This window comes from Pristiophorus japonicus, chromosome 1 (assembly GCF_044704955.1).
Source record: "Pristiophorus japonicus isolate sPriJap1 chromosome 1, sPriJap1.hap1, whole genome shotgun sequence".
Classification (NCBI taxonomy): domain Eukaryota; kingdom Metazoa; phylum Chordata; class Chondrichthyes; family Pristiophoridae; genus Pristiophorus; species Pristiophorus japonicus.
This window is the reverse complement of record NC_091977.1, coordinates 386,115,388-386,139,292: the sequence shown is the minus strand read 5'-3', so window position 1 is coordinate 386,139,292 and position 23,905 is coordinate 386,115,388. Positions and strand designations below refer to the sequence as shown.

The window sequence follows — 23,905 nt, the reverse complement described above, 5'->3', positions numbered from 1 at the left end:
GTGGGGTGGGGGTGCGGGTGGGGGGGTTGTTTTGTAGGTGGGGGGGGCGGTTGGTGTAGTTGTGGGGGGAGGAAGTTTTGTGGGTGGGGGGGGCGGTTGGTGTAGTTGGGGGGGAGTTTTGTGGGTGGGGGGCGGTTGGTGTAGTTGTGGGGGGGGTAGTGGGTGTGGGGGGGAGTTTTGTGGGTGGGGTGGGGGTGGGGGTGGGGGGGTTGTTTTGTGGGTGGGGGGGGCGGTTGGTGTAGTTGTGGGGGGGGAAGTTTTGTGGGTGGGGAGTTTTGTGGGTGGGGGGGGCGGTTGGTGTAGTGGTGGGGGGGTAGTGGGTGTGGGGGGAGTTTTGTGGGTGGGGGGAGTTTTGTGGGTGGGGGGGTAGTGGGTGGGGGGGGCGGTTGGTGTAGTTGTGGGGGGGGGGATAGTGGGTGTGGGGGGAGTTTTGTGGGTGGGGGGGTAGTGGGTGTGGGGGGAGTTTTGTGGGTGGGGGGGGTAGTGGGTGCGGGGGGGGGAGTTTTGTGGGTGGGGGGGGCGGTTGGTGTAGTTGTGGGGGGGGTTAGTGGGTGTGGGGGGAGTTTTGTGGGTGGGAGGGGTAGTGGGTGTGGGGGGAGTTTTGTGGGTGGGGGGGGGTAGTGGGTGCGGGGGGAGTTTTGTGGGTGGGGGGGGCGGTTGGTGTAGTTGTGGGGGGGTAGTGGGTGCGGGGGGAGTTTTGTGGGTGGGGGGGCGGTTGGTGTAGTTGTGGGGGGGGGTAGTGGGTGTGGGGGGAGTTTTGTGGGTGGGGGGGGTAGTGGGTGCGGGGGGGGGGGGGAGTTTTGTGGGTGGGGAGGGGTTGGTGTAGTTGTGGGGGGGGGTTAGTGGGTGTGGGGGGAGTTTTGTGGGTGGGGGGGGGTAGTGGGTGCGGGGGGGGAGTTTTGTGGGTGGGGGGGGCGGTTGATGTAGTTGTGGGGGGGTAGTGGGTGCGGGGGGGGGGGGGGGAGTTTTGTGGGTGGGGGTGGGGCGGTTGGTGTAGTTGTGGGGGGGGTAGTGGGTGCGGGGGGGGGGGGGGGAGTTTTGTGGGTGGGGGGGGCGGTTGATGTAGTTGTGGGGGGGTAGTGGGTGCGGGTGGGGGGAAGTTTTATGGGCGGTTGCCGGCCTGCTCCCCCCGGCGCCCAATTGAAGCACCAGCTCTGCTCACACATCATGGCCGATGCCCGCCGCAAACCCGCCAGCCTCTCCCGGCCGCGAACATCCCGCCGCCGACAGCCGGAGCCCGTGGGCAGTGCCAGTGCCGAGCCCTGGGCGCCCCACAGCCTGCCTGTCCCCAACACCCGCCCGCCCCCCGGGGGTCGTGCCTCGGGTCCTACCTGCTCTAGGGAGAGACCCTAGAAACGGCTCCAACATCGGCAAACACTAAAGAGAAGTGCCACCGGGGGGGAGCGGCGCCCGCCACTGCTGCCCCCCTCGGTCCGCCTCATCTCCTTCATCTCCTCCGCCACATTGAAATAGAAAAAACGCGCTTGTTCATGATCATATAATTCTGACGTCTATTTCTATTTGAATCATTTTGTCTCCAGGTATTTATGCCCGGTCTCTCCTCTCTCCAAATCTCTCCACTCCCCCCTTCCCACATGCATGTGTATTAAAATGGTCGAGTCCGGTTGCTCGCCCCTCCCCCTCCAGCACCAATCCGAAGCTCAGGCTGAAGCTGGCGCCACCTACAACAGGGCAATTGTTGGGATCTCTGCAGGTTTAGAATTACTTTCAGTAACTCAGCATGTTGCATAAAGGCTAAGAAATAGCATACCTGGAGATCTTAGACTTTTCTGGCACATGGAAAGGGGAGAGGATAAAGATTTAAGTCAGCAGCAAACTAAAAAAAAACTCAACCCCTCTGTCCTCGCAAACCACTGTTCCATCTCCAATTTCCTCTTCAAAGTTGTTGAATGTATTGCTGCCTCCCAAATCCGTGCCCATCTTTCCCACAACTCCATGTATAAGTCTCCAATCAAATTGCTGTCCCTGCTGCAGCACTGAAATGGCACTAATCGGTCACAAATTGCATCCTCTGACCCTCATGCCCGACGGCACCATCCTACTCCAACACGTTTCAGTTCTCCAGCTAAGTAAATCTGTCCTCGCTTGGCTCCACTCTTAGCTATCCCATTGTAACCAGAGCATTTCCAGCAATACCTTCTCTTCCTGCCTCTACATAGTTACCTCTGCAATCCCCCAAGGATCTGTTTTCCCCTCCTTTTACTCATCAAAATTGTTTTGATATTCGTTCATGGGATGTGGGTATCACTGCCAAGGCCAGCATTTATTGCCCATCCCCAATAATGCTGCCCATCATCCACAAACATCGGCTCAACTTCCCCATTTCCGCTGACAAAAGCGCTACCTACCTCTCCACTACCTTTCTCAACCTTCCCACTTCCTGTTATCATCAAATATCAAATGTTGGATAAATTGTAAATTCCTTCAGTTAACCATTGGGAAGATTGAAGCCATGGTCTTTGATCCCTATCATAAACTCCATGGACTGAACACTGGTTCCACCTCCCCCAACCAACTCCAGTCATTGTCTCCGGCTGAACCAAACTGTTTGCAATCTCGCCATCCGATTCAACCTTGAGTTTAGTTTTTGACCCTGTATTTTTTCTATCACAAATATTGCCTAATTTCTCTTCCATAACATTCACTGCCTCTATCCCTCTTTCAGTCCAAATGCTGTTGAAACTCACATTCATGCCTTGTTATCTCCAAACTCAATTACTCTTAGTGCTCTCATCCATCACCGTCCATAAACTTCAGCTCATCCTAAACTCTGCAGCCTATATCCCATCCTGCAACAAGTCTCACTCACGTCACCCCTGTCCTTGCTAACCTACTTTGGTCCTCGGCCCCCCCCAATGCCTCCAATTTAATATTCTCATCCTTGTGTTTAAATCTCTTCATGACCTTAAGCCTCCTTATTTCTGTATCCTCTTCCAGCTCTGCAATACCCCTCCTGAATTTCCATTCCTCTAATGTGGAAGAGCAGTGAGATGTGGAAGTTCGGGGTGACAAGAAATTTAGAGCAGCATCTGGCATCTATAAAGCCATAAACATGCTGATGGAATATTGGGTTTTATGGCAAGAAGTGTAGAATATTAAAGTCAAGATGAAATAGTGAGTATATAATATGTGGGTGAGACCACAGTTGGAGTAGTGTGTGAAACTTCACACTTTAGGAAGAGAGTACCACACAAATTCAATCGGATATTGCCTGGTATGAGAAAATACAAATATGAAGAATGACTCAAAAATTGAGACTGTTTTCAGTAGAATAGAGATAAATAAAGAATGATTTAATAAAGGTGTTTAAAATTATGAAGGGATGGGATAGAGTCAATGGAAAGAGATTTTTCTGGTAATTGAGGGGTCTCAAATAAGGGGACATAGATGCAAGATTAAGAGTATGGGACAGAGAGCAGAAGAAACCTTTTTTACTCAGAGGATGTGAGGCTTTTAAATGTACTCTAAAGTTAGCAATTGAAGCAGAGATCATATTTAAAAATATTTAATCTATTTAATAATAGATTACAGAGGTGGTTGTAGGAAAGGAGAATAAAGAGTTATGGGAATAGTGTGAGTACTTGGGATTAGGACCATTGCTTGTATGGAGGATAAACATTAACATTGCTGGTTGAGCCAAACGGCCTGTCTCTATGTTGTAATTTCTATGTAATTCTATGACCTAGTTTTCTGACATTACAAGAGTGACTATACTTCAAAAGTACTTCATTGGCTGTGAAGCACTTTGGGACATCCTGAGGTTGTGAAAGGCACTATATAAATGTGTTTATTCAATGTTCTTCTCTGCTTGCATTGAGTCAGCACCAAAATTTTGTTTCAAATAACTGATGGGACTAAGGTGGTTTTGATTTTCTCTTTCACAAATTGTCTCTCCCAGCTTTCTCTCCTGTCCACCCTTTTAATCATTGACCAATTGCTAGGGTACAGTTGGATAGGTGGTAGTCACTGTTTGATCTTCAACCTAGTGGCCATCTGTAAACCTTGGTAGTGAGTGTTGATTTTTGTTAATATTTTGTTTTAAAGGGCTGAGATATCCTGAATATACATTTATGGATTAAAATAAACCTAGCCCTGGTCTATTCACTATTTGTGTTGCAAGGCAATGTGCTCTGTCTGAGGAGTTATCTTATGGTGGTGACTGATTTCAGAAAGTAATTTAAAAATACTATAAGCAAAGTTAGAGATTATATTGTTGTTAAAGTAACCATTATTCTTTGGCACGGGCCAGCCCACACTGCGATATGTGTGTGCACTAGGTCCATGCAGCAGAGCTGGTCTCCAGTCATCTTGGTTAATCCTTGCTACTGGACCAAGACCTAGCTCTGTCAATCCCGTGTGGTGGCTGGTGTGCAACGGTCACCACATGTTAAAAAAAAATCCAAGCACAGGCATCTTCCACCCATCAAGATTTAGTTCGGACATGGAATTTTAGGTCCATCATTGAAACACCTGTGAACTTTTTGACGTGGAAGCAAAGCATCCTCGATTCGAGGGGCTGCCGATGTTGATGATGATTCTTTAGAGTTGCATTTGATGTTTTGGCAGTAAATATGTAATTTTATATCTCTTTGCCAAATTATCATCGTGTGTGGTGTAAATATTACATTGGTTTTCTGCTATTCTTATCCAGTGTAGTAAAGAAATTATTTCAGGATATTTATATTCATTGCATTGGTACCCTGGTTATGATGGTTTTGGAAGTCAGATTTCCTCAAATTGCAGCCTTAGTTCAGCTGTATAATTATTAGTTATTGGTACCAAATCATAATCTGCATTAAAGTGGGTCCTCTGCTCTGCTCTACCTGCTGCCCCCCACCCCCCCAAGAATTGCTCTGTGGCTTCACTATACCCCAAAACTCCTGTATGCAAGCAATGATTATTTCACAGTGACACAGGACATGGACATTTCAGAAGTGCATATGTAAAATGGTGCATAAAATTATATACAATATACAGCACAAAAACAGGTAATTTGGTCTAACTGGTTTCTGCACGAGCCTCCTCCTACTGTAATTACCTCTGCTCACTCTGCCTCGTATCCTCTTCTCCCTCATGTATGCATCAGGCCTCCTTTAAATGTATCAATTTTATCATGTGACAATGAGTTCCACATTCTCACCACACTCTGTGTAAATAAATTCCTCCTAAATTCTTTATTTGATCAGTTAATGGCTATCATAAACTTGTGCACCCTTGTTCTGGACTCACCCACAAGTGAACAGTTTAAGAACATAAGAACACAAGAATTAGGAGCAGGAGTGGGCCATTTGGCCGCTCGAGCCTGCTCCGCCATTTAATAAGATCATGGCTGCTCTGATCATGGAATCAGCATCATCTCCCTGCCCGCTCCCCAAAACTCTTTATCCCCTTATTGCTCAAAAATCTGTCTATCTCAGCCTTAAATATATTCAATGATGCAACTTCCACAGCTCTCTGAGCCAGAGAATTCCACAGATTTAAAACACTCAGAGAAGAAATTCCTCCTCATCTCAGTTCGAAATGGACGCCATCTTATTCTGAAACTATGCCCCCAGCTCTAGATTCCCCCACGAGTGGAAATATCTTCTCTGCATCTACCTTGTCGAGCCACCTCATTATCTTCTATGTTTCAATAAGATCACCTCTCATTCTTCTAAACTCCGAGTATAGGCCCAACCTGCTCAACCCATCTTCATAAGTCAATCCCTTCAGCTCTAGAATCAACCTAGTGAACCTTCTCTGAACTGCCTCCAATGTAAGTATATCCTTCCTTAAATAAGACCAAAACTTTACGCAATACTCTAGGTGTGGCCTCACCAATATTCTGTAGTTGTAGCAGGACTTCTCAGCTTTTATACTCCATCCCCTTGCAATAAAGGCCAACATTTCATTTGCCTTCCTGATTACTTGCTGCACCTACATACTGATGTTTTGTGTTTCATGCACAACGACCCCCAGGTCCATCTGTACTGCAGCATTTTGTAATTTCTCTCCATTTAAATAATAATTTGCTTTTTTATTTTTCCTACCAAAATGGATAACTTCACACTTTCCCACATTATACTCCATCTGCCAAATTTTTGCCCACTCACTTAGCCTGTCTATATCCCTTTGCAGATTTCTTGTGTCCTCACAACTTTCTTTCCCACCCATCTTTGTATCTTCAGCGAACTTGGCTACATTACACTCGGTCTCTTCATCCAAGTCATTAATAAAGATTGTAAATAGTTGGGGCCCCAGCATGGATCCCTGTGGCACCCCACTAGTTACAGTTTGCCAACGTGAAAATGACTGGTTTATCCCGACTCTCTGTTTTCTGTTAGTTAGCCAATCCTCTAACCATGCTAATATATTACCCCCAACCCCGTGAGCTCTTGTCTTGTGCAGTAACCTTTTATGTGGCACCTGAATGCCTTCTGGAATTCCAAATACATCACATCCACTGGTTCCCCCCTAATCCACCCTGCTTGTTACATCCTCATAAAACTCCAGCAAATTTGTCAAACATGATTTCCCTTTCATAAAACGATGCTGACTCTGCTTGACTGTATTATGCTTTTCCAAATGTCCTGCTGCTGCTTCCTTAAGAATGGACTCCAGCATTTTCCCAATGACAGATGTTAGGCTAACTGGTCTATAGTTTCCTGCTTTCTGTTTGCCTATTATTTTAAATAGGGGTGTTATATTTGCGGTTTTCCAATCAGCTGGGACCGCTCCAGAATCAAGGGAACTTTGGTCAATTGCAACCGATGCATCCACTATCTCTGCAGCCACTTCTTTTAAGACCCTAGGCTGCAGGCCATCAAGTCCAGGGGACTTGTCCACCTTTAGTCCAATTATTTTACCGATGACTGTTGATTGCTTTAAGTTCCTCCCTCCCTATAGCCCCTTGATTATCTATTATTGAGATGTTGTTGGTGTCTTCTACCATGAAGACTGATACAAAATATTTGTTCAAAGTCGCTGCCATTTCCCTGTTCCCCATTATTAAATCCCCAATCTCATCCTCTGAAGCACCAACATTTACTTTAGCTACTCTCTTCCTTTTTATATACCTGTAGAAGATCATACTATCTGTTTTTATATTTCTTGCTAGTTTACTCTAATACTCTATCTTCCCTCTCTATTATTTTTTTAGTCATCCTTTGCTGGTTTTTAAAAATTTCCCAATCCTCTGGTCTCTCAATAACCTTGGCAACTTTGTATGCCATTGTTTTCAATTTGATCCATCCTTTACTTCCTTAGTTAGTCACAGATAGTTCTCCCTTCTCTTAAAGTCTTTCCTTCTCCCTGGAATATATTTTTGTTGAGAGTTATAAAATATCTCCTTAAATGTCTGCCACTGTTTATCAACCGTCTTACACTTTCATGTATTTTCCCAGTCCACTTTAGCCAACTCTGCCTTCATACCTTTGTAATCAGCTTTATTTAAGATCAGGACAATGGTTTGAGATCTAACTTTCTCACCCTCCAACTGAGTTTGAAATTCAACGATGCTATGATCACTCTTTCCTGGAGGATCCTTTAACATGAGATCATTTATTAAGGCCAATTATAGTACCTGTACTTCAACGACCACCCAACCTGAGACTAGCTAACTCAGCATCGATAGGGGTTCGAGCCTATCTTTCCTGGTTTGTATAGCTCTGTACCACACTTGGCAGTTTAGTTAACCACTGAACTAATTGGGATTACTTCAGTTGCTTCTTTTTCTCTTTAGTTTTTACAATATTCCTATAATTGGAGAGTTCTTAGGCTGTCTGTGCAGGACCTATTAGCTCCATTTTTACTTCTCTTTACTGCTGCATCTTTCCAGACTGCATCAGGATTACATGTTCTGATCATTATGACCAAATGAATAAAAGATTTAAAAGCTTTCATTGCTTCTGAATAGGACAAAATCCTTGAGCTCTGGCAGCTCATTGAGCTTTATATTTTTTGTAATTTATGTGTGAAAAAGTGGAATTATTAACACCTTTTGCCCCAATGATTCTTTAATAGTGTGGAACATAGAATATTTTGTACCGATTCTTGTGGCACCCCACTAGTTACAGTTCCCATCATTTGCCAAGCAAAATAACATACATGGGTAGGATTGAAGTGAGGGGTGTTGCCAAAGGTGAAACTTTGACATGAGTCTCTTTGCTCGAGCTCCAACAGTCTCTTTGCCCCTGACAAAAACATTAACAATCTCAGTTACTTGAATTCCTAATGCCGCCACATCATAAGACATAAAATGAAGCAGATAACTTCTGATTCTGAAGGAGTCAACAAATATATTGATTAGGACAGGCTGCTGGAAGTAGGCTACTTGCTTTTGATCAGAAAAAAATCAATTGCTCAGATTTGAATGGAACATGTCAAATATCTATCATGGACAAATTTGTCAATGTAACATTTTGTAGTCCTCATCGGTACCTGCTAGTGATCATTTTCATGCTTTCGCATTTATTGATTGTAAAGATTGCTCAATTTATTCAGCTAATTATCTTTATCTGATTACATAAGAACATAAGAAATAGGAACAGGAGTAGGCCATTGGGCGCCTCGAGCCTGCTCTGCCATTCAATAAGATCATGGCTGATCTGATCATGGACTCAGCTCCACTTCTCCGTACGCTCCCCATAACCCCTTATCCCCTTATCGTTCAAGAAACTGTCTATTTCTGTCTTAAATTTATTCAATGTCCCAGCTTCCACAGCTCTCTGAGGCAGCGAATTCCAGAGATTTACAACTCTCTGAGAGAATAAATTTCTCTTCATCTCTGTTTTAAATGGGCGGCCCCTTATTCTAAGATCATGCCCTCTAGTTCTAGTCTCCCCCATCAGTGGAAACATCCTCTCTGCATCCACCCTGTCAAGCCCTCTCATAATCTTATACGTTTGATAAGATCACCTCAATTCCAATGAGTAGAGGTCCAACCTACCCAACCTTTCCTCATAAGTCAACCCCCTCATCCCCGGAATCAACCTAGTGAACCTTCTCTGAACCGCCTCCAAAGCAAGTATATCCTTTCGTAAATATGGAAACCAAAACTGCACGCAGTACTCAGGTGTGGCCTCACCAATACCTTATATAGCTGTAGCAAGACTTGCCTGCTTTAATACTCCATCCCCTTTGCAATAAAGGTCAAGATACCATTGGCCTTCCTGATCACTTGCTGTACCTGCATATTATCCTTTTGTGTTTCATGCACAGGTACCCCCAGGTCCCACTGTACTGTGGCACTTTGCAATCTTTCTCCATTTCAATAATAATAAGCTTTTTGATTTTTTTCTGCCAAAGTGCATGACTTTACACTTTCCAACATTATACTGCATCTGCCAAATTTTTGCCCACTCACTTAGTCTGTCTATGTCCTTTTGCAGATTTTTTGTATCCTCCTCACACATTGCTTTTCCTCCCATCTTTGTATCGTCAGCAAACTTGGCTACGTTACACTCAGTCCCTTCTTCCAAGTCATTAATAGTTGGGGTCCCAGCACTGATCTCTGCGGCATCCCACTAGTTACTGGTTGCCAACCAGAGAATGAACCATTTATCCCTACTCTCTGTTTTCTGTTCGTTAGCCAATCTTCTATCTGTTATATATGTATACTTGTATTTACTCTGTACAGCCACCAGAGGGCTCATCCCCTGGAGTCCCAAGGGATAATCACTTGGGAACACAGGTATTTAAGGAGGCTTCACAGGTTGGAGAGGCACTCTGGAGACCTGCAATAAAAGACTATGGTCACACTTTACTTTGAGCTCACAGTGTTCAGTCTGACTCTTTCTCCATACACAGCTGGCGATGAGATACAGATAGCGAACCCAAAGATGCAGAGAACAGTGGGCATCCTGGAGAAATTCTCGGAGGGAGATGATTAGATGATTGGGAAACTTTTGTGGAGCGACTCAACGAATACTTCGTGCCAACAAGCCAGATTGGGAAGAGAGCGCTGCCAAATGAAGGGCGATCCTCCTCACCGTCTGTGGGGCACCAACGTATGATCTCATGAAGAATCTGCTCACGGAGAAATCGTACGATGATTTGTTCACACTGGTCCAAGAGCATTTGAACCCGAAGGAAAGCATTCTGATGGCGAGGTACCGGTTTTACACCTGCAAAAGGAGTGAAGGCCAGGAAGTGGAGAGTCATGTCGCCAGGCTAAGATGCCTTGCAGGATATTGAGAATTTGCAGGACATTTGGAGCACATGCTCAGAGACTTTTTCGTACTTGGCATTGGCCACGAAACCATGCTTTGCAAATTTTTCACTGTAGAGACTCCAACCTTGAGTAAGGCCATAGCGCTAGCCCAGGCGTTCATTGCCACCAGTGACAATACTAAGCAAATCTCTCAGCACACAAGTGCTGCTGCAAGTACTGTGAACAAAGTGATGTTATTTTTGAATTGTAACATACAAGGCAGTTCACATATACCTGTAGCTACACATCCGCAGATGTCTCAATGACCACCATCAAGGGTGATGAATGCAAGGCCATTAACACCTTGTTGGCGCTGCGGGGGTGATCATTGTTTCCATTCATGCCGATTCAAAGAGTATGTTTGCAAGAGCTGTGGAACAATGGGACACCTCCAACGAGTTTGCAGGCAAGCTGCAAAGCCTGTTAAATCTGCAAACCACCATGTTGCAGAGGAGGACAGATCCACGGAGGATCACGATGAACCAGAGCCTCAGAACGAGGAGGCAGAGGTACATGGGGTGCACACATTCACCACAAATTGTCCCCCGATAATGCTGAATGTTGAACTAAATAAACTCCCGGTGTCAATGGAGCTGGACACGGGCACGAGCTAGTCCATCATTGGCAAAACGACTTTCAAAAAATTGTGGTGCAACAAGGCCTCAAAGCCAGTCTTAACTCCAGTTTGCACGAAACTAAGAACTTACACAAACTAACTGATTCCTGTAATCGGCATTGCTACAGTAAATGTCTCCTACGATGGAGCGGTGCATAAGCTACCACTCTGGGTGGTACTGGGCGATGGTCCCACGCTGCTCGGCAGCAGCTGGCTGGGAAAGATACACTGGAACTGGGACGATGTCCGAGCGCTATCGCCCGCTGACGATACTTCGTGTGCCCAGGTCTTAAACAAATTTCCTTCACTGTTCGAACCAGGCATCGGGAAATTCCAAGGAGCAAAAGTGCAGATCCACCTAATTCCGGGGGCGCGACCCATCCATCACAAGGCAAGAGCAGTACCGTACATGATGAGAGAAAGGGTAGAGATCGAACTAGACCGGCAACGAGAGGGCATCATTTCGCCGATCGAGTTCAACGAGTGGGCCAGTCCTATCGTCCCAGTCCTCAAGGGGGATGGCACCGTCAGAATCTGTGGCGATTACAAAGTAACTTTCAATTGTTTCTCCCTGCAGGACTAATACCCACTACCAAAGGCCGATGTCCTCTTTGCGGGAGGAAAGACGTTCACGAAGCTGGATCTGACTTCAGCCTACATGACGCAGGAACTGGAGGAATTATCGAAGGCCCTCACCTGCATCAACACGCACAAAGGTCTTTTTGTTTATAACAGATGCCCATTTGGAATCCAATCAGCGGCGGCGATATTCCAGAAAAACATAGAAAGCTTACTGAAGTCGGTCCCGCACATCGTGGTCTTCCAGGATGACATCTTGGTCACAGGTTGGAACACAGTCGAGCGTCTGCAGAACCTGGAGGAGGTTCTTAGTTGACTCAACCGCGTGGGGCTCAGGTTAAAATGCTTGAAGTGCGTTTTCCTGGTGCCTGAAGTGGAGTTCCTGGGAAGGAGGATTGTGGCGGACGGCATCAGGCCCACCAACGCGAAGACGGAGGCAATCGACAAGGCACCGAGGCCACAGAACGTGACGGAGCTGCGATCGTTTCTGGGACTCCTGAACTACTTTGGTAACTTCTTACAGAGTCTCGGCACACTGTTAGAACCACTGCATGTCTTACTACGAAAAGGGGATGAATGAGTTTGGGGCAAAAGCCAAGAAAATGCCTTTGTAAAAGCGAGAAAATTGTTATGCTCAAACAAATTGCTTGTATCGATCTGGACTTAGAGTCCTGCGTTCACAGATGTAATACGTGCTCGCAGTTAAGCAATGTACCCAGGGAGGCGCCGCTAAGTTTATGGTCTTGGCCTTCCAAACCGTGGTCTAGGGTACACGTCGACTATGCAGGCCCATTCTTGGGTAAAATGTTCCTTGTGGTTGTCGACACGTACTCCAAGTAGATTGAATGTGAGATAATGTCAGTTAGCACGTCCACTGCCACTACTGAAAGCCTGCGGGCCATGTTTGCCGCACACGGGATCAAACATGTCACATCTGCCCCGTTTAAACCAGCATCCAATGGTCAGGCAGAGAGAGGAGTGCAAACCATCAAGCAAAGCTTGAAGAGGGTAACTGAAGGCTCGCTGCAGACTCGCCTATCCCGAGTCCTGCTTAGCTAATGCACAAGACCCCACTCACTCACTGGGATCCCACCTGCTGAACTGCTCATGAAAAGAGCACTTAAGACAAGGCTCTCGTTAGTTCACTCTGATCTACATGGACAGGTAGAGAGCAGGCAACTTCAAGAAAGTGCATACCATAATAGCACAAATGTGCCATGCAATGATCCTGTATTTGTGTTAAATTATGGACAAGGTCCCAAGTGGCTTCCGGGCACTGTCGTTACCAAAGAAGGGAGCAGGATGTTTCAGGTCAAACTTTCAAATGGACTCATTCACCGGAAACACTGGGACCAAATCAAATTCAGATTCATGGACTATCCTGAGCAACCCACCTTGGACCCCACCTTTTTTGATCCCCCAACAGACACACCAGTGGCAACCGGCACCATGGTTGACCACGAAGCAGAATCCATCATCCACAGCAGCCCAGCAGGACCCAACACACCAGGCAGCCCAGCAAGGCCAACTGCACAGCAGCCAGCGAGGGCCCAACAAATGATTGAACAACACCAGCTTTCACACGAGACAATCAACCAGGGCAAGAAGGGCCCCAGATCAACTCACATTGTAAATAGTTACACTATTGACTTGGGGGGGGGGGGGGGGGGGGGGGAGGGGAATGTTGTTATATATGTGGACTTGTATTTACTCTGTACAGCCATCAGAGTCCCAAAGGATCCCATAATCTCTTGGGAGCACAGATATTTAAGGAGGCTTCAGAGGTTGGAGAGGCACTCTGGAGACCTGCAATAAAAGACTACGGTCACAATTTACTTTGAGCTCACAGTGTTCAGTCTGACTCTTTCTCCTAACACAACACTATCCATGCTAATATATTACCCCCAACCCCGTGAACTTTTATCTTGTGAAGTAACCTTTTATGTGGCACCTTGTCAAATGCCTTCTGGAAGTCCAAATACACCACATCCACTGGTTTCCCTGATTGACTAACCTTCACACAAAATGGCTATTTTTAAGAGAGATTGGAGTGCAAAAAATGACTAAGTTTTGTGTGGTGGCAGTTCAATTTATTTCACTGTAGCACAGAGGTAAATTAGGCTCTGTAAGTTTGTTAATTTTAAAAGGAATTTATTTTGCTCTTGCTAAGAAATAAGAAATTGTTTCATCTCAAATTCTGTAAGAATTCAAAAGATCTTGCCTGACTGGTTTGATTAATCCCTTGCGAACAGTTTCCAGGCTGCATATCCCAATTATATTGCTTACTTTTGTAACCAATTCAATTTTTGAATAAACCAGTAACAAATAGTGGCTGGCACCATTCATCTTGTCCATCTTCTGAAATGACATCAGATGTACTAAAACCTTAAAGATTATCCAGGAACACATTTTTAATGAAGGGAATAATGTTAATTCCCATTTACTAATGCATAAGAATATATGTATATAAGGAAAAGTCCAACTGATACATTGAGCCTATCCCATACAGCTTATTTACACCATTAGCCTATCTCAAAAGACTGGACATCGACTGCATACTTTTTCCCTGAATAGTAAAAAAAAACCTGTGCCTTCTGAGCTTGTGTAGCTTACAGATTTTCCTAACATGCATCAGTAGGTTTCTGAGTTGAATTAAAGGGTGTGGGATTTGAGACTTTTTGTTTTTTCCAAAAGACTTTGAAGCAAACTAGAATCAATATTTCAAGCAAGTGTTACTTCTAAAATGTTAATACTGCTCCTGCTACTTTTACACAACACTGGCAATGAATACACTTTGTATTGTCAGCAAACTTGGATACATCATACTCCGTCCATTTATCTAAATCATTAATATAAATTGTAAATAGCTGAGGCCCAAGCAATGATCCATGCAGCGCACCAGAAGTTACAGCCTGCCAACCTGAAAATGATCCATTTTTCCCTACTCTCTGTTTTCTGTCCATTAACCAATCCTCTATCCATGCTAATTTATTATCCCCAATCCCATGAACCCTTGTCTTGCGCAGCAACCTTTTATGTGACACCTTACTGAATGCCTTTTGGAAATCCAAATATACTACATCCAATGGTTCCCCTTTGTCTACACTGCTGGTTATCTCATCAAAAAACCACCCAATAAATTTGTTAAACACCTTTCATAAAACCACGGTTACTTTGCCGAATCATATTATGATTTGCTAAATCCTCAGTTACCACTTCCTTACTAATGGATTCCAGAATTTTCTCGCAAACTGATGTCAGGCTAACTGGCCTGTAGTTCCCTGTTTTCTCTCTCTCCTTTCTTATATAGCGAGGTTACATTTACTACCTTCAAATCCACTGGGACCGTCCTAGAATCTAGGAAATTTTGGAAGATCACAAATAATGCATCCATTATTTCTGTAGCCATCTCTTTTAGAAGCCTAGGATGTAGGCTATCAGGTCCAGGGGATTTGTCGGCTTTTAGTCCCATTAGTTTGTCAAGTGCTTTTTCTCTACTGACCTTAATTACTTTAAGTTCCTCACTCTTATTAGCCCCTTGGTTCCACACTAGTTTAGTATGCTTTTTGTGTCTTCTACTATGAAGACAGATATAAAATATTTGTTTAATATCTCTGCCATTCCCTTATTCCCCATTATAATTTCTTCACTCGCAGCCTCTAAGGGACCATCGTTTAATTTTGCTGCACTCTTCCTGTTTACATATTTTTAGAAGCTCGAAGAATCTGTTTTCATATATCTTGCTATTTTACTCTCGTTCTATTTCTTCCCTTTTTATCAATTTTTTGGTCATCCTTTTTTGGTTTCTAGTGCTCTCTCAATCCTCGGGCTTACTACTATTCTTTGCAATATTATAAGCCTCTTTTAATACCTAAGACAAAGGAAGATGGTTGTCGTGGTTGAAGGTCAATCATCACAGCCCCAGGACATCACTGCAGGAGTTACTCAGGGCAGTATTCTCGGCCCAACCATCTTCAGCTGCTTCATCAATGACCTTCCCTCTATCATAAGGGCAGAAGTGGGGATGTTCACTGATGACTGCACAATGTTCACTTCCATTCACAACTCCTCAGATAATGAAGCAGTCCATGCCCGCATGCAGCACGAAATGGACAATGTTCAGGCTTGGGTTGATAAGTGGCAAGTAACATTCGCGCCACACAAGTGCCAGTCAATGATTATCTCCAACAAGCGAGAATCTAACCACCGCCCCCTCACATTCAACGCCATTACCATCGCCGAATCCCCCAACATCAACATCCTCGGGGTCACCATTGACCAGAAAATGAACTGGACCAGCCACATAAATACTGTGGCAACAAGAGCACGTTAGGGGCTGGGTATTCTGCAGCAAGTGCCTCACCTGACTCCCCAAAGCCATTCCACCATCGACAAGGCACAAGTCAGGTGTGTGATGGAATACTCTCCATTTGCCTGGATGATTGCAGCTCCAACAATACACAAGAAGCTTGACCCCATCCAGGACAAAGCAGCCCGCTTGATGGGCCCCCCATCCACCACCTTAAGCATTCAATCCCTCCGCCACCAGCATACCATTACAGCAGTGTGTAGCAGCTACAAGATGCACTGCAGCAACTCGCCAAGGTTTCTTTGGTAGCACCTCTGAAACTTGTGACCTCTACCACCTAGAAGGACAACGGCAGCAGGCACATGGGAACACCACCAAATTCCCCTCCAAATCACACACCATCCTGACAAGGAAATATATCGCCGTTCCTTCATTATCGTTGGGTCAAAATCCTGGAACTCACTCCCAAATAGCACTGTGGAAGTACCTTTATCACACGGACTGCAGCAGTTCAAGATGGCGATTCCCCACTACCTTCTCAAGGGCAATTAGGCATGGGTAATAAATGCTGGCCTTGCCAGCGACGCCCACATTCCATGCACAAATAAAAAAATACAAACATAGAAAATAGGTGCAGGAGTAGACCATTCGGCCCTTCGAGCCTGCACCACCATTCAATAAGATCATGGCTGATCATTCACCTCAGTACCCCTTTCCTGCTTTCTCTCCATACCCCTTGATCCCTTTAGCCGTAAGGGCCATATCTAACTCCCTCTTGAATATATCCAATGAACTGGCATCAACAACTCTCTGCGGTAGGGAATTCCACAGGTTAACAACTCTCTGAGTGAAGAAGTTTCTCCTCATCTCAGTCCTAAATGGCTTACCCCTTATCCTTAGATTATGTCCCCTGGTTCTGGACTTCCCCAACATCTTCCTGCATCTAACCTGTCCAGTCCCGTCAGAATTTTATATGTTTCTATGAGATTCCCTCTCATCCTTCTAAATTCCAGTGAATACAGGCCCAGTCGATCCAGTCTCTCCTCATATGTCAGTCCTGCCATCCCGGGAATCAGTCTGGTGAACGTTCGCTGCACTCCCTCAATAGCAAGAACGTCCTTCCTCAGATTAGGAGATCAAAGCTGAACACAATATTCCAGGTGAGGCCTCACTAAGGCCCTGTACAACTGCAGTAAGACCTCACTGCTCCTATACTCAAATCCCCTAGCTATGAAAGCCAACATACCATTTGCCTTCTTCACCGCCTGCTGTACCTGCATGCAAACTTTCAATGACTTATGTACCGTGACACCCAGATCTCGTTGCACTTCCCCTTTTTCTAATCTGCCACCATTCAGATAATATTCTGTCTTCGTGTTTTTGCAACCAAAATGGATAACCTCACATTTATCCACATTATACTGCATCTGCCATGCGTTTGCCCACTCACCTAACGTGTCCAAGTCACCCTGCAGCCTCTTAGCGTCCTCCTCACAGCTCACACCGCCACCCAGCTTAGTGCCATCTGCAAACTTGGAGATATTACACTCAATTCCTTCATCTAAATCATTAATGTATATTGTAAATAGCTGGGGTCCTAGCACTGAGCCCTGCGGCACCACACTAGTCACTGCCTGCCATTCTGAAAAGGACCCGTTTATCCTGACTCTCTGCTTCCTGTCTGCCAACCAGTTCTCTATCCACATCAGTACATTACCCCCAATACCATGTACTTTAATTTGGCATACCAATCTCTTGTGTGGGACCTTGTCAAAAGCCTTTTGAAAGTCCAAATACACCACATCCACTGGTTCTCCCTTGTCCACTCTACCAGTCACATCCTCAAAAGATTCCAGAAGATTTGTTAAGCAGGATTTCCCATTCGTAAATCCATGCTGACTTGGACCAATCCTGTCACTGCTTTCCAAATGTGCTGCTATTTCATCTTTAATAATTGATTCCAACATTTTCCGCATTACCGATGTCAGGCTAACCGGTCTATAATTTCCCGTTTTCTCTCTCCTTCCTTTCTTAAAAAGTGGTGTTACATTAGCTACCCTCCAGTCCATAGGAACCGATCCAGAGTCAATAGACTGTTGGAAAATGATCACCAATGCATCCACTATTTCTAGGGCTACTTCCTTCAGTACTCTGGGATGCAGACCATTAGGCCTTCTCACTAAACCCTCGGTTCCCTAGTATTTCCAGAAGGTTATTTGTGTCTTCCTTCGTTAAGACAGAACCAAAGTATTTATTTAACTGGTCCGTCATTTTTCTATTCCCCATTATAAATTCACCTGAATCTGACTGCTAGGTACCTACATTTGTTTTCACTAATCTTTTTCTCTTCACATATCTATAGAAGCTTTTGCAGTCAGTTTTTATGTTCCCAGCAAGCTTCCTCTCATACTCTATTTTCCCCCTCCTAATTAAACCCTTTGCCCTCCTCTGCTGTATTATAAAATTCTCCCAGTCCTCAGGTTTATGCTTTTTCTGGCCAATATATACGCCTCTTCCTTGGCTTCAACACTATCCTTAATTTCCCTTGTTAGCCACGGTTGAGCCACCTTCCCCGTTTTATTTTTACTTCCGACAGGGATGTACATTTGTTGAAGTTCATCCACGTGATCTTTAAATGTTTGCCATTGCCTATCCACCGTCAACCCTTTAAGGATCACTCGCCAGTCTATTCTAGCCAATTAATGTCTTATATCATCAAAGTTACCTTTCCTTAAGTTCAGGACCCTAGCCTCTGAATTAATTGTGTCGCTCTCCATCTTAATGAAGAATTCTACCATATTATGGTCACTCTTCCCCAAGGTGCCTCGCACAACAGGATTGCTAATTAGCCCTTTCTCATTACACAGCAACCAGTCTAGGATGGCTAGCCCTCTAGTTGGTTCCTCGACATATTGGTCTAGAAAACCAACCCTAATATACTCCAGGAAATCCTCCTCCACCGCATTACTACCAGTTTGGTTAGCCCAATCAATATGTAGATTAAAGTCGCCCATGATAACTGCTGTACCTTTATTGCACGCATCCCCAATTTCTTGTTTGATGCTGTCCCCAACCTACTACTACTGTTTGGTGGTCTGTATACAACTCCCACTAGCGTTTTCTGCCCTTTGGTATTCCGTAGCTCTACCCATACCGATTCCACATCATCCAAGCTAATGTCCTTCCTTACTATTGCATTAATTTCCTCTTTAACCAACAATGCCACCCTACCTCCATTTGCTTTCTGTCTATCCTTCCTAAATGTTGAATATCCCTGGATGTTATGTTCCTAGCCTTGATCACCCTGGAGCCATGTTTCCGTGATGCCAATTACACATACCCGTTAACTGCGCAGATAGCAGTTAATTCGTCCACCTTATTTCGAATACTCCTCACATTGAGGCACAGAGCCTTCAGGCTTGTCTTTTTAACACACTTTGCCCTTTTAGAATTTGGCTGTAATGTGGCCTTTTTTGCTTTTTGCCTTGGGTTTGTCTGCCCTCCACTTTTACTTTTCTTCTTTCTATCTTTTGCTTCTGCCCCCATTCTACTTCCCTCTGTCTCCATGCATAGGTTCCCATCCCCCTGCCACATTAGTTTAATCCCTCCCCGACTGCACGAGCAAACACTCCCTCTAGTACATTGGTTCCAGTCCTGCCCAGGTGCAGACCGTCCAGTTTGTCCTGGTCCTACCTCCCCAGAACCGGTTCCAATGTCCCAAGAATTTTAATCCCTCCCTTCTGCACCACTCCTCAAGCCACGTATTCATCTCAGCTCTCCTGCGATTCCTACTCTGACTAGCACATGGCACTGGCACTGGTAGGAATCCTGAGATTACTACTTTTGAGCTCCTACTTTTTAATTTAGCTCCTAGCTCCCTAAATTCGTCTTGTATGACCTCATCCCATTTTTTTACCTATATCGTTGATACCCATACGAACCACGACAACTGGCTGTTCACCCTCCCTCTTCAAAATGACCTGCACCCGCTCCGAGACATCCTTGACCCTTACACCAGGGAGGCAACATACCATCCTGGAGTCTCGATTGCAGCTGCAGAAATGTCTATTTATTTCCCTTGCAATAGAATCCCCTACCACTATAGCTCTCCTACTCTTTTTCCTTCCCTCCTGTGCAGCAGAGCCACCCGCGGTGCCATGAACTTGGCTGCTGCTGCTCTCCCCTGATGAGTCAGCCCCCTCAACAGTATCCAAAATGGTGTATCTGTTTTGGAGGGGGATGACCACAGGGGACCCCTGCACTACCTTCCTTCCACTGCTCTTCCTGTTGGTCACCCATCCCCTATCTGGTTGTGTACCCTTTACCTGCAGTGTGACCAACTCGCTAAATGTGCTATTCACGACATCCTCAGCATCGTGGATGCTCCAGAGTAAATCCACCCGCAGCTCCAGTGCCGCAATGTGGTCTGTCAGGTGCTGCAGGCGGATGCACTTCCTGCATGTGTAGTCGTCAGGGACACTGGAAGCGTCCCTGACTTCCCACATAACACAGGAGAAGCATAACACGTGTCCGAGCTCTCCTGCCATGACTTAACCCTTAGATTAACTTAATTTGGCAACAACAATGCTAAAAGGTTACTTACTGATAAAGAAAAGAAAAACTACTCATCAATCACCAGCCAATTGATTGTGATGTCACCCTTGTATTTCTTTCTACTTTTTTGCCTTCACTCCCTGCAGCTGCACCAGCTGGCCTTTTGTAGACCTCCCCACGCTCCCGCTGCTCCCTGATGACGTTGGGCCTTTTGTAGGCCACCCCACGCTGCCGCTCCGCCTCCTTGATCTCCCGCTGCTCCCGGACGATTGTTGGGCCTTTTATAGGCCTCCCCATGCTGCCACTCCGCCTCCTCAAACTCCTGCTGCTCCCGGACGATTGTTGGGCCTTTTATAGGCCTCCTCACGCTGTCGCTCTGCCTCCTCGAACTGCCGCTACTCCCCGATGACGTTGGGCCTTTTATAGGCCTCCCCACGCTGCCGCTCCGCCTCCACGAATTAGAAATAATCTAATACTATGCTTAGCTTCTTTAAGTAGCCAGGGATGGATCACTTTCCCCATGGAATTCTTTTTACTCAATGGAATGTATATTCATTGAGAATTTGGGGATATTTCTTTAAATGTTCGCCACCATATAAGAACATAAATAGGAGCAGGAATTGACCATTTCCCCCTCGAGTGCACCACCATTCAATAAGATCATGGCTGATCTGATCATGGACTCAGCATACTTCCCTGCTCGCTCCCCATAACCCTTTACTCCCTTATCGCTCAAAAATCTGTCTATCTCCGCCTTAAATATATTCAATGACCCAGCCTCCACAGCTCTCTGGGGCAGAGAATTCCATAGATTTACAGCCCTCAGAGAAGAAACTTCTCCTCATCTCAGTTTTAAATGGGCGGCCCCTTATTCTAAAACTATGTCCCCTAGTTTTAGTTTTCCCTATGAGTGAAAATATCCTCTCTGCATCCACCTTGTCGAGCCCCCTCATTATCTTATAACATTCAATAAGATCACCTCTCATTCTTCTGAACTCCAATATGTATAGGCCCAACCTACTCAACCTATCTTCATAAGTCAAGTCAACCCCCTGTTCTCCAGAATCAACCTGGTAAACCTTCTTTGAACAACCTCCAATGCAAGTATATCCTTCCTTAAATACGGAAACCAAAACCGTACGCAGTACTCCAGGTGTGGCCTCACCCTATACAGTTGTAGCAGGACTTCTCTGCTTTTATACTCTATCCCCTTTGCAATAAAGGCTAACATTCCATTTGCCTTTTTGATTACTTGCTGGACTTGCATACTAACCTTTTGTGTTTCATGAACAAGGATCCCCAGGTCTCTTTGTACTGCAACACTTTGCAATTTTTCTCCATTTAAATTAGAATTTGCTTTTCTATTATTTCTGACAAAGTGGATAACCTCAAATTTTCCCACATTATACTCCATCTGCCAAATTTTTGCCCACTCACTTAGCCTGTCTATATCCCTTTGCAGATTTTTTGTGTCCTCCTCACAATTTGCTTTCCCAACCATCTTTGTATCATCAGCAAACTTGGCTATATTATACTCGGTCCCTTCATCCAAGTCATTAATAAAGATTGTAAATAATTGAGGACCCAGCACTGATCCCTGCGGCACCCCACTAGTCGCTGTTAGCCAACTGGAAAATGACCCATTTATCCCAACTCTCTGTTTTCTGTTAGGTATCTGAAAGTATCTACTGTCATACCGTCTAATCTAATTATCCAATCTACCTTAGCCAACTTGCCCCTCACACCTATGTAATTGGCTTTATTTAAGTTTGAGGCCCGTTACTTATTTAAGTATTTCACTCTCAAACACAATGTGTAATTCTATCATATTATGATCACTCTTCTCCAGAGGATCCTTTACTATGAGATTACAAATTACCCTATCTCATTACACAATACAAGATCTAAAATAGCCTGTTCCCTGGTTGGTTCCACAACATATTGCTCTAGAAAACTGTCTTGAATACATTCAGTCCTCCAGACTACCTTTGCCAATTTGATCTGCCCAGTCTATATGAAGATTAAAGTCCCCCACAATTATTGCATTACCTTTGTTACAAGCTCCTATTATTTGGTGTTTAATACTTTATCCAACGATATAGCTACTGTTAGGTGGGAGTAGTGTATAGGCCCCTTGTGTTTTCTGCGCCAAGTTATTTCTTATTTCCACCTATACTGATTCTACTTCCTGATCTTCTGAACCAAGATCCTTTCTCACTACTGTCCTTGTGTCATCCTTTATTATCAGGGCTACCCCCAACCCCCCGCAATTCCATTCTGCCTATCTTTTTGAAACGGCAAGTACCCTGGACTATTTAGTTACCAATCGTGGTCAACTTGCAACCATGTCTTTCACCTTATTCGCTGATGTACTAGTACCGTTCCTCTCTATCCCTTTCTGTCACACTGCTTATCTTTACCCAAATCGCTACACTGCCCCATTACTTTGACTTTTCCGTTTTTAGTTTAAAGCCCTGTCTACAGCCCTAGTTAGTCAATTTGCCAGGGCACTGGTCCCATTTAAGTGGAGACCGTCCAAATGGCTCCCTCTTTCCCCAGTACTGGTGCCAGTGTCCTGTGAATCGTAATCCTCTCCTAGTAGTTACTATTACATGACCAATGTTCGAGGGGAGTGTTTGCTAGTGCTGTTGGGGAGGGGTTAAAATAATATGGCAGGGGGATGGGAACCTATGCAGGGAGACAGAGGGAAGTAGAATGAGCGCAGAAGCAAAAGATAGAAAGAAGAAAAGTAACACTGGAGGGCAGAGAAACCCAAGGCAAAAAGCAAAAAGCAAAAAGGGCCACATTACAGCAAAATTCTTATTCCTAACACAGATGAGGCTGCACACAGGGAGGTTAAAGTAACAGTGACCTCAGTCTTTAATAAGACACTCCAGAGTGAGGAACAGGCCTCAGGGGCCGGCTTATATAGAGTGCTCCCAAGGGTGCTGGGATTCCTTGGGACTTCGGGGGATGAGCTCCCTGGTGGCGGAACATGGGAGTGCATGCTTTACAAATACACAACAATTCTAAAGGGGCAAAGTGTGTTAAAAAGACAAGCCTAAAGGCTCAGTGCCTCAATGCGAAGAGTATTCGTAATAAGGTGGACGAATTAATTGCGCAGATAGCTGTTAATGGATATGATGTAATTGGCATCATGGAGACATGGCTCCAGGGTGACCAAGGCTGGGAATTCAACATCCAGGGGTAGTCAACATTCAGGAAGGATAGACAGAAGGGAAAAGGAGGTCGGGTGGCGTTGCTGGTTAAAGAGGAAATTAACGCAATAGTAAGGAAGGACATTAGCTTGGATGATGGGGAATTGATATGGGTGGAGCTATGGAATACCAAAGCGTAGAAAATGCTAGTGGGAGTTGTGTACAGACCACCAAACAATAGTAGAGACGTTGGGGACAGCATCAAACAAGAAATTAGGGATGTGTGCAATAAAGGTACAGCAGTTATCATGGGCGACTTTAATCTACATATTGATTGGGCTAACCAAACTGGTAGCAATGCGGTGGAGGAGGATTTCCTGGAGTATATTAGGGATGGTTTTCCAGAAAAATATGTTGAGGAACCAACTAGAGGGCTGGCCATGCTAGACTTGGTGATGTGGAATGAGTAAGCGTGGCTA

General features: G+C 45.0%; 1 protein-coding gene across 4 annotated transcripts in view; it reads right to left on the bottom strand.

Annotated features, from left to right (window-relative positions):
- The window catches only part of stau2 (staufen double-stranded RNA binding protein 2), a 675,620-nt gene extending 674,043 nt beyond the window's left edge, over window positions 1-1,577 (bottom strand). For 2 of the 4 annotated variants that reach the window (XM_070891163.1, XM_070891177.1), the window contains exon 1: window positions 1,332-1,576. The gene's annotated coding sequence lies outside the window, so the exon portion shown is untranslated. Of the gene's footprint in view, window positions 1-1,331 lie in introns of all 4 variants that reach the window. The other 2 variants (XM_070891170.1, XM_070891156.1) reach the window with 2 other exon arrangements.
- Between the last annotated feature and the right edge of the window lie 22,328 nt (window positions 1,578-23,905).